The following is a 15,209-nucleotide window of genomic DNA, read 5'->3' as shown; positions in this document are numbered from 1 at the left end:
CGCTTTGAACTCCCGAACTGATTCAAATGATTTGCGATCCCGATCCGAACTCTCGAACTGATTCAAATGATTCACGCTCCGAACTCCCGAACTGACTCAAATGATTCGCGAAGCCTCTCCGAACTCTCGAACGGATTCAAATGATCCGCGAAGCCGCTCTGATCTCCCGAAATTACTCAAATGATTCGCGAATCCGTTAAGAACTCCCGAACTGATTCAAACGATTCGAGTACACGCTCCGAACTCTCGAACTGATTCAAATGATTCACGCTCCCAACTCCCAAACTGACTCAAATGATTCTCGAACCTGCTCCGAAATCCCAAACTGACTCAAATGATTCACGATCCCCAATATGACTCAGATTCGCAATCACGCTCTGAACTCCCGAACTGATTAAAATGATTCACGCTCCGAACTCCCGAACTGACTCAAATGATTGAGTCAACTTACCCTAAACCAGGGGCAAACTAAGCCATGGGAGCACTTTTTTTTTTTCTATAAGAAGCCATATTTTAGAACCCTTTGTCATATATACATTCTGATTATTTAAAATGATAGGAATATTTTCATTTGGATAGGATTGGAGGATAGATACTTGCATTGTACTTCTGCATCATTTTCCCTTATCTTGAGGACCACATAAATAAAAAGTGGATAACCTTTACCCCACTCCCCCCTATACGAATTAGACATTTAATTTAATATTTAACAGCATAAATCTATATTATATATACACTAACAAATAACTTATTTAAAACATGTATTCTCTCTCTCTCTCTCTCTCTCTATATATATATATATACACATTTTTTTTTACTGTTTACAGGCCTACTTTTAATTTGGTTTTGATAAAATATGACTTGTTATAGGTTACTAGTATCAAGAAAAGTGATTATAATGGTAAATATACTCAGTTACAAGAATTAAAGTGTGACAAACTGCTAAATATTCTATGCTGATTTACCTGCTGGCTTACTGGAGCTTTGTATTCATGTCTGCAATGTTGAACTGCCTTTAGCAGCCTCCCTTCGCTCTCGGTCCTCTTTTGTGAAGGCTTTTTTTTTCCTACAAAATGTGCCAACAATTTTTGCATTACCGATGAATGTGCACATCAAACTTTTTTGCTCACCTTTTTTAACGTTTTTTCTATTGATTACACGTTTTAAAGGAAAAAGGCCTACACTCAAAAATGGGTAAAATAAGTTAGAATAAGTTTCTACGCAGCCATGATGTTGTAATTGATGCAGTATGTGGTCTGGCAGTGTCATGTTGGAAAATGCAATGTCTTCCCTAAAAGAGGCAACATCTTGAAGGGAGGATATGTTGTTCTAGAACTTGGATATATCTTTCAGCATTGATGGTGCCTTTCCAGATGTGTAAACTACCCATGCCACACGCACTCATGCAACCCCATACCATCAGAGATGCATGTTTCTGAACTGAGCGCTGATAACAACTTGGGTTGTCCTTGTCCTTTTTATTCCAGATGACCTGGCGTCCCAGTTTTCCAAAAAGAACTTCAAATTTTGATTTGTCTGACCACAGAATAGTTTTCCACTTTGTCACAGTCCATTTTAAATGAGCCTCGGCCCAGAGAAAACGCCTGCGCTTCTGGATCATGTTTAGATATGGCTTCTTTTTTGACCTATAGAGTTTTAGCTGGCTATGGTGAATGGCACGGTGGATTGTGTTCACCAACATTGTTTTCTGGAAGTGATGCAGTGCTGTCTAAGGGCCCAAAGATCACGGGAATCAAGTATGGTTTTTGGGCCTTGACCGTGACGCACAGAGATTGTTCCAGACTCTCTGAATCTTTGGATGACTTTATGCAATGTAGAAGATGATAACTTCAGACTTTTTGCCATTTTTCTCTGAGAAACTCCTTTCTGATATTGCTCCACTATTTATGGCCGCAGCATTGGTGGTATTGGTGATCCTCTGCCCATCTTGACTTCTGAGAGACACTGCCACTCTGAGAGGCTCTTTTTATACATAATCATGTTGCCAAGTGACCTAATAAGTTGCAAATAGGTCCTCCAGCTGTTCCTTAAATGTAGATTTGACTTTTCTAGCCTCTTATTGCTACCTGTCCCAACTTTTTTGGAATGTGTAGCTCTCATGAACTCCAAAATGAGCCAATATTTGCCATGACATATCAAAATGTCTCACTTTGAACATTTGTTATGTTATCTATATTCTATTGTGAATAAAATATAAGTTTATGAGATTTGTAAATTATTCCATTCCTTTTTTACTCACAATTTGTACAGCGTCCCAACTTTTTGGGAATCTGGTTTTTATATTGGTGTTGATTACTTGTGGACTCTTGAGATGTTGGCATGTTTTTACTTCACTTATTTATACTTCAGACATGCTGTTAACTGACTTTTCAACTGTAGACTGTTTGGTTAGAATAGTAGCTACACAAGTACTTGCAAAGTAACTTAATAAGTAATATGTTGGGGGGACCACTAAAATAAAGTGTTACCATGATGCTTTCTGGAATTTAATTCTGATGACGGCACCCATTCACTGCAGAGGAGGTGATCTATTTCTCCAAATTTGTTCTGATGACGAAACTAGTGAAGTTCATCTGATTATTATGCTCTAATTAAAGTTATTATATAAAATCTGTTTTGCATGTTGTTTTGATGCTGCTGATTTCATATTATCCTGTCTGTCCCGTGAGAGAACTAGTAAGACCACCTTCGCATTTTAAAAGCGTGCACTATACTGATGCGCTCGTGCTTCATGTCAGCAATGGATCTGTTCTTTTTCTTTTACTGTATTTAACTTTATCTCCTCACTCATGAATATTTCTCAGAGTAGTGCTGGTCTCGGCACCGTGCTGCCTCTTACTAGTTTCGAGAACACACTTCTGTTTCTCTTCAGTATAATTCTCGCCACAGCCATCATTTTTATCAACGTGTCTGTGTTCGTGTCCATCGTGTCCGCAAGCGGATCGCTACCACGCGGTCTCAGCGCCTTTCAAATACTCGCAGCGCATGACGCGCAACAGAACCCTGCTGGTGATTCTGGCCTACTGGCTTTATGCTTTCCTCATAGTGGCTGTTAATAATTTGGTGCCTATGGGAGTTGCAAAAACAGTGACTGGTTTTGGTGCTTTTTTGGTGAACATTTTCACCGTCATTATCATGATTGTGTTGAACGTCAGGTTGTTCTTCATCGCCAAATTTCAGCTGGAGCGCGAACCCCCGAGCGAGGAACGCGACAACAAGCGCGCGTCCGTTTATCTCATCATAATAGTGGCTTTGTGTTTTCTGATCGCGTGGTTGCCGCTATTTCTTCATGTTATTATATGTAACTTTACTGGGTCTACTTCCTATTTGTTCAGAAACGAGGGCACAGACCCCCTGCGCATTCTGGCGCGTCTCAATGCAGTCATCACACCATTACTGTACATCAGAGGCTGTACTGCACTCAGGAGCACCATCATGATTCAAGTCTGGAGAATAGCGTGCTACAAGAGGAAAGGATAAAACTGAGCACACTAAACACATGCAGTTTCTCATAGAAAATCTGAAAACAACAGGAAGCCTGCAGATTAAAATGTAATTTTTGTAAAGTGTTTTCTACAATAAACAGCTATATCTGTGTATATTGATACAATAAATCCTATATGATGAATGACTGGAAAATTCCTGGAGATCTTTTTGAAATCTTTACTTTTGTAAATCAATGAAATCCAGACCATGAGACATACAGCAGGCCTTTGTTTAGTATTGCTCAGTAAAGTCTTCTCTTTTTTTCATGCATCCATCCATTTTCCAGCTCCCTTTATTTTCTGAAGGGTCACGGGGTGCTGGAGCCTTTCCCAGTGTCTCGGTCCAGTCAGGGGACCCTGAACAGATCAAACACACAAATACACACATATGGGTGATTTTACAGTGTCCAATTCACATAAGATGCATGTCTTTGAATTGTGGGGGAACTCACACAGACACAGAGAACATGCAAACTCTAGACAGAAAGGCTTGTCTGGTTTTCCAGGTTAATCTCACTTATCGGCACACTTCCTCCCATAATTTTGCTCTTCCAGATTTAATCTTTTACCATTTTTCTTTTGCACTGATATGTTATATTATGGCAAAAGTTGTTTAATCTTTTCTCGGAGTGAACTCACAGAATGTGGAGACGACTGTAGGCAGGAAGTGATGTGACAAACCTCAAGCAAAAGGACTTTTTAAAGATAACTTAAAAATATATAAACATATGTGAATCTAAACCCACAAGTTAAAACTCTGAGAAGTTTCATGTCCATGTCCTTTTTTTCACTTGACACCTGTCGTATCTTGACATAGTAGGGCAAATGAATTAATGCTTATACGTTTTAATTTTACATTGTTAGGAACTTGTTTATAAAGTGCCAAGATTGTATTGTGTATGTGACATCTGTAAGTACAAGCTATTGATGATTTTTTTAAATGTGATTCTATATATGTATCCAAAGAGAATGTCCTTTTTATTCTACTGTTGTTCTTGTGAACTTACGTAAATTAAAGTGTGACAATCATTTTATTTTTATTTTTCATTTAGAAATGTAACACATGGACATGTGTGAAATAAAGTCACAGAAAGTTCAAGATTGAAATTTAATTTTTTTCTATGACAAATGTTTCTTTTAGATGGCACTCTATGGTACATAGAAACTTGAAAATGAGTTTTATGTTTGTAAGTTGCACTTGTTAGTATATGAACTCCTGCATCCCTTCACAATTAAGTCCTCTAATGTGTGCGTTTGAGTGTTGGCATAAAGTAGTTCCAACTTTCAAATTCATGTGCATTTGTCACTCTATGGCAGTTAACAAGAGAAATGTCCACTGAGTGGTGCACCTGGTACTAATTAAGCTTTTAATTACTCATCCAATTTTTTATGAATGGGTGAAGAGAAATCAAGTGCCCTGGAATAGATAGAAAAAGGGAAAAAAGGTGGCCAAACCTAAGACCATCACGTTAAGCACTGCACAGGTGAAAGCTTTGTCTAAATGCCTAGAAAAACAACAATAGAGATGATTGAATGGTTGTTATTGTTTGCTAAGATTTGGAAGTCTCTCTACAAAGCTTTGTGTGTTTCATATGTGCTGTTTGCCATGCCAATATGGATATGAATGGCCTGGGGGAAAAATGAGACAGCTGGTGGGCCTTTTTTGTTTGTTTTGGAAAATAAAGTGCCCATTGAATGTATTGAAGGTTATTTTAATGCTTTAAAATGACATACATGACATTCTAAAAATGTATGTTCTAATACATTCGCAACAAAAATGACTACAAATATTCCATAATTTTTTTATTTCTCTATTTGTAGTTTGTTAATCAAATACATTTACGTGTCACGCGGGATCTGCAAACTCTCTTCTTAATTTTAAAAAAATTCACATGGAACTTCAGTTTCATTCATCGCACCCAAAGATAAACTGCAGTGCTTTACAACCATAGGACAGGAAGAGCTAAATAAACTTATCACTGTATCTAAACCAACAACATGTTTATTAGATCCTGTACCCTCAAAATTACTGAAAGAGTTGTTACCTGTAGCCGAAGAACCGCTTCTCAATATCATAAACTCGTTGTTATCTTTAGGACATATCCCAAAACCATTCAAGCTGGTGGTTATTAAGCCTCTTATTAAGAAACCAAAACTAGATCCTAATGAACTGGCAAATTATTTCATATTATTTCAAATCTTCCATTTATGTCAAAAATTTTAGAAAAAGTTGTGTCTGCTCAATTGAGCTCCTTTCTGCAAAAAAATGATCTGTATGAAGAATTTCAGTCAGGTTTCAGGCCCCACCATAGCACAGAAACTGCACTTGTTAAAATTACAAACGACCTGCTCCTTGCGTCAGATCAAGGCTGCATCTCATTTCTAGTCTTACTTGATCTCAGTGCACCGTTCGACACCATAGATCATGACATACTCATAGATCGATTACAAAACTATACAGGTATTCAAGGGCAGGCTCTAAGATGGTTTAGATCCTACCTGTCCGATCGCTACCATTTTGTTTATTTAAATGGGGAGTCATCTCATTTATCACCAGTAAAATATGGAGTGCCACAAGGATCCGTCCTAGGTCCACTTCTATTTTCAATATGCATGTTGCCAATATGCATACGGAATTAGCTTCCACTGTTATGCTGATGATCCTCAGCTATATATCTCAACGAGACCAGATGAAACTTCTCAATTATCTAAGCTAACAGAGTGTGTTAAGAATGTAAAAGATTGGATGACAAATAATTTTCTCTTATTAAATTCAGATAAGACAGAGATATTAATTATTGGACCAAAAAACACTACACAGAATCTGCAACTAGACGGATGTACTGTTACTTCCTCTACAGTCAGAAATCTGGGTGTTATATTAGACAGAAATTGTCTTTTGAAAATCATATTTCCCATGTTACAAAATCAGCATTCTTCCATCTTAGAAACATTGCCAAGCTACGAAACATGTTATCTGTTTCTGATGCAGAAAAGCTAGTTCATGCATTCATGACCTCTAGACTGGACTATTGTAATGCACTTCTAGGTGGTTGTCCTGCTTCTTCAATAAACAAGCTACAGGTAGTCCAAAATACAGCAGCTAGAGTCCTTACCAGGTCAAGAAAATATGATCATATTACAGTCTCTGCACTGGCTACCTATTAAGTCCTGTATCAGTTACAAATTATCATTACTTACCTATAAGGCCCTAAAGTGTTTAGCTCTTGCGTACCTAACTAGCCTTCTACCATGTTACAATCCATCACGCTCCCTAAGGTCTCAAAACGCTGGACTTTTGGTAGTTCCTAGAATAGCAAAGTCCACTAAAGGACGTAGAGCTTTTTCACAGAGGCTTCCTGATAATGTTCGGGGTTCAGACACGCTCTCTCTGTTTAAATCTAGATTAAAAACGCATCTCTTTCGCCAAGCATTCGAATAATGTATCTCTTAAATTGTGAGTGTAGTTGCATCTGATCAAACGCGCATTCGTATTCATTAGCTTGGGTTAAACTAATTCATTTTATTTTGTTGGAACAGCAGCTATGCTAATGATGTCTCTGCTAGGATTTACACAAGCTCCAGTCTGGATCCAGAACACCTGAGAAGAGATGATGCTGACCCTCAGAGGACCCCAGATGATGCTAACCCTGAATCAACAAACAGAACTAACAAATATTGCTACAAGTGTGACTGCATCATATAATAACTGCTGTTAATAATGCTCATCGTCTGGCTGACTACGTCATCTTGTATTCATTTTTCTGAACAATTAAACTGACAGTCACCACTAAGCTACTACTAAATATTGTAAAACGTAATTTTCCGTAAAGTTGATTTGTAAATATTTGTATTGTAAAAAGCGCTACACAAATAAACTTGAATTGAATTAATGTTTGAGTTTTATCACTTATTTGTTATTTTCATAAAATGTTGATATAATGGTGATAACTGTCACCTCAGACATTCGCAAGTTGATATTTACATGGAATGATAATAAAGATCTCATCGAATTACAAAAATAGTAAATAAAAAATACTTGACTTAATTAGTCATTCACATAGGCCTATGTATAATATATAATTAGTAGTCCAGCCTACCTTTCCTTTATAATCATTAAAAAAATGCAAATCTGATACTAACAATGAAAACAGACCTACACAGTCTTTAAGAATTGTGTTCTGGGTAATATTTTTCTTTAAAGATGTCATTAAAGAACCATAGTGTATAAATCACAAGGCCATGTGGAAATTGTTGATAAATTAATCAAAGCAAGAGCTCCATTTCTCAGACAATTAAATCAACTTTATTGTGATTTCAGAAACCAGAAAACATCACGAAGCAAATGTTAAAGTGAGATTCTCACTGGGCACGTGTGAAGTCACATTTTGAAGACGACGCTCCCTTCTTCTCCAGAGACAGAGGCTTCACACTGAGAAAGAAAAAATCTTGCAGATATGTATTGTCCTTTTAAATGTGGCATATATGGTGCTTGTGTGCCTAACCAGTCATTGGAAATCAAAGGTGTTCAGACTCGACTGAAACAGTTCTTTGTGTTCGTGTTTAGAGTTCCTTATTCCTTTTTTTTTATCTGTCAGTCAAAGTCACCTTATAACTGATTATCTGGAGTTCAACCAACACACTCTCAACATATACATTTTTTTTAATGTCTATATATTGCAACTGGTTTTCTATTAATCATGTCATAGTTTAACAGAACATGTGTGACCAGCTCTTTAATGATCTTAGTAAGAGAGATTTTTATGATCCATATTGTTAAATCTATTTTTAATTATTACTTGGGTTTATGAATAAACATACCCAGTCATAAAGAGAAAACATTAAAGCTATGCTATAAGAATTTATGAGGCCTGCCTTTGATTCCTTTTAACATTGTCAAGGGGCTCACAAATATCTAAGGTTAATATTACATGATTGACAAAACATGTTTTGTTTAAAGACAAGGCAGATAAATGGGTAACAATATTAATGAAAATATTATAAAAAAAATGGATTGAATAGACATATAAACATTTTTTTTGTAAGAACAGAAAAGGCTGGACATAATTATAATCTTGTTTTTTTTTATTTTTTATTAAGCATTCTTCCATAACAAAGGAGATTAAGTAGAGGGTAATAACATTAGGATCAATATTTCATCAATGTTTGCAAGACAGAAAGTTCGAGAGTTTACCCTTTCCTCTTAAAGCATGCTATTCTCCAGACTTTACTTAGTAGTGTGCTCCTTAATGCTGAGCAGCCTCTGATGTACAATAAAGGGGTCAGAACTGCATTCACCCGTGGCAGAATGCGCAGGGGGTCTGTGCCCTCATTTCTGAACATATAGCAAGCAGACCCAGTAAAATAACATATAATAACATGAAGAAAAAGCGGCAACCACGTGATCAGAAAACACAAAGCCACTATTATGATGAGATAAACGGACGCGCGCTTGTTGTCACGTTCCTCGCTCGGGGGTTCGCGCTCCAGCTGAAATTTGGCGATGAAGAACAGCCTGACGTTTAACACAATCATGATAATGACGGTAAAAATGTTCACCACAAAAGTACCAAAGCTTGTTACACTTTTAGCAACTCCCATAGGCACCAAATTATTAACAGCCACTATGAGGAAAGCATAAAGCCAGTAGGCCAGAATCACCAGCAGGGTTCTGTTGCGCGTCATGCGCTGCGAGTATTTGAAAGGCGCTGAGACCGCGTGGTAGCGATCCGCTTGCGCGGCCAGAATCGCCATATAGGACAGACCCAGGAAAGTGTGAACGATAGTGAAAGTACGAGTCGGGGAGTCATAATAATCGCGTACATCCATAACTCCAACATAATAATAGGAGACGCCCGAGCAGAAGTCACTCAGACACGTGCTGAGCATGTACATGAAGCGGTTCTCGCTGCGCAGGGATCTGTTCATCACGATGGACACGAACACAGACACGTTGATAAAAATGATGGCTGTGGCGAGAATTATACTGAAGAGAAACAGAAGTGTGTTCTCGAAACTAGTAAGAGGCAGCACGGTGCCGAGACCCGCACTACTCTGAGAAATATTCATAAGAGAGAGAGCGCGACCAGAGCACTGTATGAATGAAAGCTGATGGTGAGAGCGCGCGACTGAAGTGAGACTCGCGTGCGGAGCGTTTTTAAAATGAGGAGGATTCACGTGGCAGGTTCCTGGAAACTGTTTTTCAGGCCTTTTTTTTTCTTCCATAACTCAATGTATGAATATCATGCATAACCAAGAGTTTATCAAACAGTAGAGGTCAATGGTGTGATATGCGAAAAATATATATAAAATGCAATTTTGTCGTTAAAATAGGCCTTAATAAAATACAAAACAAATAACTTGAATACACCTGTTTTGCATTTTTGAAAAATTTAAATTAAAGCCATTTTGTGGGGGCTCAACTGTATAGGTAGCACATTTTTAGATAGTAATTTCGTTTTACATTACTGAATTAAATATGCATCATATTTGAACAAAAACAAAAACATCAATAAATTAGAAATATGTTTGAAAATATTTTTGAAAATAAACTTTTGTACACTCAGGTGTGTTTAAGGTTTAAGGAAAGGTTTATTTTTTAGTTACTCACAAAGCTGCGCATTAGAAGACTGAAGGTCTCATGTAAGGCTGAAGGAACACAGACCAGAGATGTATAGTAACGAAGTAGAACTACTTCACTACTGTACTTAAGTACTAAAAGGCGGTATCTGTACTTTACTAGAGTATTATTTTTTTCTCCTACTTCCACTTTTACTTCGGTACATATTTTCGCTGAGTTTAATACTTTTACTCCGATATTTTTTTTATGTGCTGCATCGTTACTCGTTACAATTATAATAATGTTACGAATCATTCCATTACATTTACAAACCACTGCCAGAACTGTAGATGGCAGGTTTGATGAAGCACATCATTGAGCGAATCAAGCGAGACTGCGTGTGCTGACTGAACTGCTGTGAAGAGAGAGATGAACACCGAGCCGAGCCAGATAATGACTCGTTCACGAGTCAAGAACCGGTTGCATCGGTTTTCGGATGACCAGTAACGTTAGTTCTTTCTGACAGTTCGATTCAATAAACCAGTTGAAGAAAACAGTTCACCGATTCTTTTGCGCTCGACGCAATGGCGTCATTGGCGTTGACTGCACCTGGGCTCATAACATTAACACAGAATCAGTTCAGTATCAATCACCAAAAGAATCAGTTCGGTTCCAGACGCTCTGTGTGTCGGTTTGCTTCACGCTAAATCACACATGCGCAGTATCATCAGCTCCTCGGTTCACGAATCAGACGCGTCTGACAGAAACGGTTCTTGACTCGTGAACGAGTCATTATCTGGCTCGGCTCGGTGTTCATCTTCAGTTCTCTCTTCACATCAGTTCAGTCAGTGTACTGTTTGAGTCAATGAATTACTCCGGGATATTGGTTTGTTTTAACTCAGAGGGAGTGTCAGACACATTAAACAAGTTAACAGCTTAATTCATCTGTGGATTAATGCGCAATGGAGACGCGAACTGTTTAAAACGATTCAGTTCGATTTGGTGGACTGTTTCAAAAAGATCCGGTTACATCGGATGATTCGTTCGCGAACCAGATATCACAAACTGCTTTGTTTTTAACTGTCTTACAACAGAAACGGAAGAGAAGACAATGCTGAATAAAGTCGTAGTTTTTGCTATTTTTGGACCAAAATGTATTTTCGATGTTTCAAAAAATTCTAAATGACCCTCTGATCTCTTACGGGTTTGAAACAACATGAGGGTAAGTTATTAATGACATCATTTTGCAAATTGGGCTAACTAACCCTAGTAACCATTTTTTGTTTACAAGAAGTTACAGTCAAAGGAATTGTGATTGTCCTTTAGGTTAATCATTTGAAATAGTAAAAACAATATGTTCAAACTTTTGACTACTTTCTTTAATAGCTACATAACACAATACTTCTACTTTTACTTTCAGTACTTGAGTAGTAAATTATTAAATAGACTACTTGCAATACTTAAGTACAAAAAATGTTGAATACTTTAGTACTTCTACTTAAGTGTGGTGCTTAAAGAGCACTTCTACTTCTACTCAAGTCACTTTTTTGATAGAGCACTTGTACTTTTACTCAAGTATGGTTCTCTAGTACTTTATACATCTCTGACACAGACATACAGTAAATAACAAGTGCAATTTATAAACATTGCACTCATTTTAAGATTTCACGTGCATATACATTTTTCTTTTTTAGTTATTTATTTATGATTTTAGGAGTGTATAAAATAAATGGGAAAGGAATTATATTAAATAAAACAATTTGCACTACAAATGAAATAAAAAAGAAGTCATCAATTTAAAATAACGTTTTAAGCAATTAGCACATTGGCTTTTACACAAGCCAATAATACAGTGCATAAAAAAAGAAGTTTTCCTTGGACACCTATATAGATTCACAGAAAAAAAAATCACTCATCAGTCATATGGTTTGTACATATACAGACGTCACATAAACAGTGTTATCTTGGCACTTATATAATTAATCTGCCTTTAACAAATTAGTTCCTAGAACGTAAAATTAAGAATCATAAGCATTTGCATTTACCTTATTAAATGCTATTTCAAGACACAACAGACATGTCACGTGGAAAAAAAAGGAGAGGGGCATGGAACTGCTCATGTTTGCTTTAACTTGTGTGTTTTAGATTCACAAAGGTTTACTGAATATTTAAAAATACACTGGATAGCCAAAATAAAAAAAAATTGCACTCTAGCAATGTTGGAGCACCTTTAGTGTTTAGCTTTGAGTACCATGCTTTAGTTGTGGCATTGATTTGACTACATTATGCAGCATCACAACATTTATTTCCATCAAGAGTTGCACATGTTTGGCTAAGATCTTGTATTGGCAATGGTAGGATTGAACCACTCTGTAAAGTTGACTCAGCACATCCAAAGACTTTCAGTGGAGTTAAGCTCAGGACTCTGTGGTGACCAACCCATGTGTGAAAATTATTCTTCATGTTCCTTGAACCAGACTTTCACAATTTGAGCCAGATGAATGCTGGCATCTTCATCTTGAAATATGGCAATTAGATATGTTTCCAAACATGTTATTTTAAGAAATAAAATGCTACACATTGCATCATTTAGGGTTAAAATAATAGTCAAATGTATAACATGCCAGAAATATATGAATCATCTAATGATCCAATCATAAAATCATTTGCTTATTTAACTTTTGCCATAATATGTCAAACATATGAGTCCAACAAAGAAAATATAAAAGGTTGAATCAGAAAGATTGTAGAAAGACTTGATAAAGATTATTATTTTTTATCTTCAGGCTTATACATTTCTATTTTCAGATTTTCTATGAGAAACTTGTTTAGTGTGCTCAGATTTATCCTTTCCTCTTGTAGCGCGCTATTCTCCAGACTTGAATCATGATGGTGCTCCTGAGTGCAGTACAGCCTCTGATGTACAGTAATGGTGTGATGACTGCATTGAGACGCGCCAGAATGCGCAGGGGGTCTGTGCCCTCGTTTCTGAACAAATAGCAAATAGACCCAGTGAAGTTACATATAATAACATGAAGAAAAAGCGGCAACCACGAGATCAGAAAACACACGGCCACTATTATGATGAGATAAACGGACGCGCGCTTGTTGTCGCGTTCCTCGCTCGGGGGTTCGCGCTCCAGCTGAAATTTGGCGATGAAGAACAACCTAACGTTCAACACAATCATGATAATGACGGTGAAAATGTTCACCACAAGAGTACCAAATCCACTCACTCTTTTAGCAACCTCTATAGGCACCAAATTATTAACAGCCACTATGAGGAAAGCATAAAGCCAGTAGGCCAGAATCACCAGCAGGGTTCTGTTGCGCGTCATGCGCTGCGAGTATTTGAAAGGCGCTGAGACCGCGTGGTAGCGATCCGCTTGCGCGGCCAGAATCGCCATATAGGACAGACCCAGGAAAGTGTGAACAATGTAGAAAGTGCGAGTCGGGGAGTCATAATAATCGCGTACATCCATAACTCCAACATAATAATAGGAGACGCCCGAGCAGAAGTCACTCAGACACGTGCTGAGCATGTACATGAAGCGGTTCTCGCTGCGCAGGGATCTGTTCATCACGATGGACACGAACACAGACACGTTGATAAAAATGATGGCTGTGGCGAGAATTATACTGAAGAGAAACAGAAGTGTGTTCTCGAAACTAGTAAGAGGCAGCACGGTGCCGAGACCCGCACTACTCTGAGAAATATTCATGAAAATGACAGTGAATGCACACGAGAGAGAGCACAGCCAGAACCCTGTGTGAATGAAAGCTGATGGTGAGAGCGCGCGACTGGAGTGAGACTCGCGTGCGGAGCGTTTTTAAAATGAGGAGGAGGACTGTCTGAGATTCACGTGGCAGGTTTTCGGCCCCCCCCCCTCCTGTTTACTTCATCTGTAAAGCATCTGCTGTGTACAAACATCTAAAAGATGCCTTTAAGATAACAGTTTTACATGTATTATAAATCCTAAATATCTTAAAGACATATCTTTTAAACATCTATTTGACATCTGATAGAAAAACTTCATATATTGTAGGTGAGGAAACTCTAAAATACGTCTGGTAGATGTAAATGCAAACATCTAGTAGACATCTTCGTGATGTAGCCTACATGTGCTATCAGGGTAATTTTTTAGCATTGTAAAACAGATACAGTGTAGGCCCAAATGCTCTCGCATTAAAAACAGCACGAGTGTCTGCAGCAAGCAAATAAAAGTCTTCCGTGCAGACTATATTCCCATTTGAAGTTATCTGAGCATCAATTCATCAATGTGACATTTAATTCTTATGGGACTGAGCCGTATACTTAAAACAGCCATTAACCAGCACCATTGTCCACTATCTACTGCAGGCACATTACATGCTCACCTTTAACCAAACCGTTCCACTCTCTGTTGACTGAAGATTATTTCATATTTATTTTTTCATGTCCTTTTTGCCCCAGGTTGGACTCTGCTGGCAGTGTCAGTCATCGGAAACATCAGCACCAGAGCACTGCACTCCCAAAACAGCTTCATCTTCATGTTAAACACCAGCTTTAGTGACTCCTTAACCGTCTGGTTTGTCTTCTAATACTTTTGTCAGTGTAGTACTATATTACTGTCACAATCTCTAGCTGGAGTGCCCATGAGCTTCATTAGAGGCCACTCCATTCCAGACCCTTGCCACTTCACCCTGAACTACATTTCCCACAATCCTTTGCCTGGACTCATCATCAATTGCAATCACCTGTCTCTCATCACCTCATCAGTCTCACACTATAAGAACAGCACAAACACATGCTCACACATCATTAGTGATTGAATGTTTAGCCTCCTGTTGTCTTGCCTTCCTAGTTTCTGTGTTATCGTGTTTTGATCTTGGACTATTTCCTTGTTTTTTGATACTTTGCTGCCTACCCTGACCTACGCCTGTTTATCTGGATTACTGTTTTGCACTGTCTCTGCTGTTATTGGTTGCTGATGTGTTGATCCTGCCTTTTTCTACTACGCTCTCTGAATTAAAGCTTGCACTTGGATTCCCACTTTGTCGTCACGACTCCTCTAATGTTAAAGAATCACCAGCCTCTGTAACATTAGAGTCATCGTGATGACAAAGTTGGAATCCAAGTGCAAGCTTTAATTCAGAAAGTGTTG

The sequence above is a fragment of the Carassius auratus genome, chromosome 50 (assembly GCF_003368295.1).
Source record: "Carassius auratus strain Wakin chromosome 50, ASM336829v1, whole genome shotgun sequence".
NCBI classification, from domain to species: domain Eukaryota; kingdom Metazoa; phylum Chordata; class Actinopteri; order Cypriniformes; family Cyprinidae; genus Carassius; species Carassius auratus.
The sequence above is the reverse complement of the archived record's forward strand: the minus strand, read 5'-3'. Positions refer to the sequence as shown.